Here is a 5,368-nt window from a genome sequence, read left to right on the forward strand (position 1 = left end):
GGGAACCGAACTCACGACCTTGCGCTTGCCAGGCAGGCGCTTTTGCCACTGAGCTAAATCCCCAGCCCCATCTTATGGTATTTTAATAGACACGTTATCTTAGCCCATATTACTATTGCAAATTCACTTGATAGGGCCTAGGTCACATAGTTGTTCTTGTTAATAGATTTTCTCTTATGCTAGTATCTGAATTACCTTTGTGACCTGAACACTACTGTGGTCCATTCCCAGAGAAATAACACTGGGCCAATTAAAGTGCATCCCCCCTTCCATATTAATAGTGGTGATCAGAGCTTTGGAAAGAGCAAATGACTATAGTTAGTCACACCCTGGGTGCATCACTGAAAAGCAGACTAACTGAAGAGGCCTCCATACCAGCAACAGTCTTTCCACTACAAGCGACCACATAGCTAGCCACAAAAGAAAATAAAACAACAAAACCAGTGGAAAGATGAGAAGACAGGGCAACAAAATGTCTCTGAAAACTCCAACTCCCCAAGAGCGGACAAATGGGCATGGAGAGGAAGGAAAGCAAAAGCCACACAGTGAATTATTTGAAAGGGTAACAGAGGAGGTTAAAAAACAGATCAGTGAGATGTTCAGCAGGCTCACAGAAAGTAGAACGAATCAGGGAATGGAGATAATAAAACAGTCAGGGAGCTTAGAAGACACTGATAAAAAGCTAACAGCCAAACAAAAGGTTACAAAACATGAATGACCATTTTAACAAAGAACTAAAATATGTGAAAAGGTTCCAAACAGAAACCCATTTATGTGAGGGCAGATTATTAGAATTAAAAGATAGAGATGCTTTCAAAGACCAGTTCATCAGATATGACCTTAAAAACCACAACTGGAACATGAAAAATTAGTTCAACACTCCTAGATGACACAAAGGAAAAAAATCTAAGATTAACTAGAATGAGTGAAAAAATCAGAAGACAGTACCAGTGGCATAAAAAACTGTTTGCAGAAATAGTAGAAGATAATTTTCCAAATAATGGGAAATAATTAAACATACAGACAGGCGTATAGAACCACAAGAGAACCTCTCCAGACCAGATCATAGTCAGAATTCTAGGAGTCCAACACAGGGACAGAATCTTTAAAACTGTTGGAGAAAAGCAAAGAATCACTTATAAAGATAAACTCACTACAACTACAGCAGACTATCCAATTCATACTTTAAAGCAGAGCTTGAGGTGAAGTGTTTTAAGCCTCAAAGATAGCAACTTCCAACCTAGGCTTACATATCCTGCAAAATTTTATTTCAAAACTTATGGAGAAATAAAATGTTTTCCTGATAAAGAGCATCTCAAGAAGTTCATGACCATGGGGGTTGGGGATTTAGCTCAGCAGCACAGTGCCTGCCTGGCAAGCACGAGGTTGTGAGTTTGATTCCCAGTACCAGAAAAACAAAACAAAACAAAACAAAAGTTCATGACCACAAAACCAGTACTACAAAAGAAAAAAAAAAATCCTCAAGGAAATCTTACAAAAAGACATTGAAGCCAACAATGCCAAAGGGAAAAATCTAATGGAATGAATATACCAGGCAGGGTGTGCCGTTAAGCAGAACAGAGGAAGGGGAGAAATCAACAATAGGGAAATAATGCAATAACAGGAAGAAGTCAGTATCTCTTAGTAGTAACTCTCAGTAGGAATGGCTTCAATTATTCAATCAAAAGAATAGATCAAGAAACAGAATAGATCAAGAAACAAAGCCCAATGACATGTTCTATGCAAGAAACTCATTTAATGAAAAAAGAAATATACAAATTAAAAAAATCACAAGATGGAAAACGATATTCCAAGTGTCAGGATCTGAAAACAAAACAGAAGTAGTCATCCTAATTTCAAAGTGGATTTCAAGCCAAAATTGATCAAAAGAAGTGAAGAAGTTCACCATATATTTACTGGTTAAGGGAATTATGTAACAGGAAAAGATAACAATTGTAAACATAGATTTATAAAACACCAGCATCTTCAACTACAAAAAACAAACACTACAGGACATAAAAAGTCAGATCAACTCAAACAATTATAATGGAGCACCTCAATACCTCATTGTCACAAATAGACAGATCTATTTGACAATAAACCAACAAAGACATAGCAGAGCTGAACCCAATCTTCAAACAAATAAATTTCACAGATACATTCAGAGTGTTTCACTCAACAACAAAATACACATACTCAGAAATACACATTCTCCAAAATAGACCACATGCTAGCCCATAAAGCATGCTTAAGTAAATGTAAGAGAATTGATATTATCCCACCCATTTTATCAGATCATAGTGCAGTGAAACTAGAGATCAATGGCAAATATCCACAGAAATTATCCAAGTACATGGAAATTAAATAATGCCCCCTGAATAATTAAAGCATCACAGAAGTAGTCAAGGAAGAAATTAGTTAGTTCCTAGAATCAGACAATAATGCCAGTACAACACAGTGGAGCAAATTTTTATTTTTTATTTTATTGTTTTACATTAGATTTTATTGATGCATTTTAGATATTCATAATGATCACATTCATCATAGAGAATTTGTATCTGTACATGATATAACTTGTTTTTTCCCCATTCCCCTATCCTTCCTTCAAACCCTCCTCCCTTCCCCATTTACAAAGCTTTGTTTCCATGTTTTCCTTCTTTTTTTTTTTTTTTACCTTTCCCTTCTTTCCTTTCCCCCCTCTCCTTTCTCTTGTGGAACAAATTTTTAGATCTATGAACCACTTGATTTTAGTTTAGAATGTGGTGAGAGATATGGGTCTAGCTTCAATCTTTTACATGTGTTTAGCCAGTTTTCCCAGCATCATTTAAGAGGCATCTTTCCTCCAGGCCATGTTTTTGGCCACTTTGTCTGGTAGCTGAATGTATCCAGGGTTGTTTCTGCATCCTCTTTTCTGATCCATTGGTCCCCATGTCTCTTTTTGTGCAGTTACCCTGCAATTTCATCACTGTAGCCTTGTGATACAACTTGAAATCTGGTGTGATAACTCCTGCTTTGTTCTTATTACCTAGGATTGCTTTTGCTATTTTAGGTCTCTTCTGGCTCAATATGAGTTTTAGGATTGTTTTCTGTAGTTCTGTGAGGAATGCTGCTGGTACTTTGGGACTATTAAATCTATATATCAGTTTGGAGCAGTATGTTCTTTTTTATAATATTGGTTTTGCATATTCAGGAACAGGGTATTTCTTTCCACTTTTTAATATTCTCTTTGAGCTCCTTTTTCAGAGTACTGTAGTTTTCACTGTAGAGCTCTTTCACTTCCTTGGGTAGGTTAATTCAAGTATTTAATTTTTCTTGATGTTATTAAGAATGACATTGTTTTCCTAATTTCTTTCTTGATAGGTTCACTGTTGGTGTGTGGAATTGATCTTGTATCCTACTATATTGATGAATTTGGTTATTAATTCTAGGAGTCTTTTCATGGATTTTTTGGGGTCTTCTATGTAAAGAATGCTGTCATTTGCAAATAGTGATAATTTGACTTCTTCCTTTCCTATGCAGTACATGTTATTTTTATGTCTTTCTTCTGTCTGATTGTTCTGGCCAAATATTGAACAGAAGGGATGATGGCAGGCATCCTTGTTCCTGATTTTAGAAGAAAAGCTTTTCCCTATTTAATATGATGCTGGCAGTAGGTTTGTCATAAATTACTTCTATCAGATGAGATAAGGTCCTTTTATATCTATTCATGGATTTTAATCAGTTATGTACCACCCTATTCCTAGGGAAGAAATCATCAATTATAATGTAAACATTAAAGCAACCTTGGTATTGACTTACAGCTAATATGTACTAAATGTAACCGTGGTATCTCTTTTAATGGTAGAAATTAATTCAACAATAATTTTACAGTTAACTATTAAAAATTAACAATGCTTTACTGTTATACTGTTAAAGTTTTAGGGTTTGGGAGTGGGGTATGTAAAAGGAAATCTTTGAAACTTTAAACTCAATGATATAAAAAGGAAGAGGGAGGAGTGGTACAAAGAATCTTATTGGAATGTTATAGAATTGGGTAAATGTAGGCCAAAAAAAATTGACAAGAAGTAAAGGATAAAAGAAAAAGAGGAAGAAAAAAGAAATAAATTATGCAGAGAATAAAAATAAGAGAGAAATAATTAAGGGGGAAAACTTAAAAGGGAGAAGAGGGAAAAACAGAGAACTAAATGAAGAAATAGCAATTGGAAGCAAGGTTGAAGGACAAAGGCAAATTATCCAGTGATGGAGACCACTATGAAGCAGACCTGAGCAGGACTTAAATTAATCAATTGACTTTTCATGTTCACTGTCCAAGGCCTAGGCTCCTTGTCTGGAAATGGCAGATTCATAGTAAGTGAACCTCTGTGAGTCACTAATCCCTACTAAAACCTGTAGTGGTGATGAGGCAAGAAAGCCTCAAAGGATAAGACAAGATCACAGCCAAGGACACATGGTTTCAGTCTCAACTAGATAAAGACTATAGCCTCAGGCAACTCACTCTTGGGTGGATTAATTTAATATCTTACTTGGAGAAGTCCTTGAGTGATTCCGCCCTCTTTGAGTACTCCCTTCCCTTCTTCTGATAGCCAAATAAATATGGGCCACCCAGGGAAGGTCTTGGTCTTAGCCCTAAGAGAATCTCAAATTCTGTGAGAGGGCTTTGATCCTCCTGGAGTCCTGAAATCATTCCATTTACCTCTTTTTATTTAGCATTCCCCGTACACTCGTTTGGGAGACTGCGGACTTGATCAGCCCACAACTAAAGGGTACTGTTAACCCGAGGGGAGTGGATTTTAAAATAGTATTCCATGCTCAGTCCTTCATGGTGGTCTTAAAAAGCAAAGTAAATACAGGAACCAAGAAAACAAGCATTATTATACACATCTATAAACATCTGTGGTTCTTGACACTCTGTTCATCTTGCTTTAACTTCTAGCAATTAAGTATACTTTTCTCCTTTTGGCTTCTCTTACACCTATTTCTCTCTTTAAGCTTCATTATCTCTCTGGCCCTAATGAGCCCATTTCTGACCCTAATGAGCCTCTATCCCCAGATTTTATACCCAATGTGCCAATATCATGCACTCCAGTGCTGAATACTGGCTCTCACAAATATGCTTCCCTACCCTGTTGTGCAGTCTCTGGAATTGTACCCACCACTCACTTATTTCTCTCACTGGGTGTCCAGTTCAGGTGCCAAATGTAGGAGACTTAGTCTTTCCATGTACCCTGGTGAGAAACAGCAGCAGGTATGAGGAAAAGATAGACAAGAGACAAGAGCTGGATGAGGTGGAGGTGACCTCTTACCTGATGGGTAAGAGGACCGAACATCAACAGTAGGGATATTTATTTATACTCTTGCAAAGTTAGTA

This window comes from Chinchilla lanigera, unplaced genomic scaffold (assembly GCF_000276665.1).
Source record: "Chinchilla lanigera isolate Chin_1 unplaced genomic scaffold, ChiLan1.0 scaffold00031, whole genome shotgun sequence".
NCBI lineage: Eukaryota > Metazoa > Chordata > Mammalia > Rodentia > Chinchillidae > Chinchilla > Chinchilla lanigera.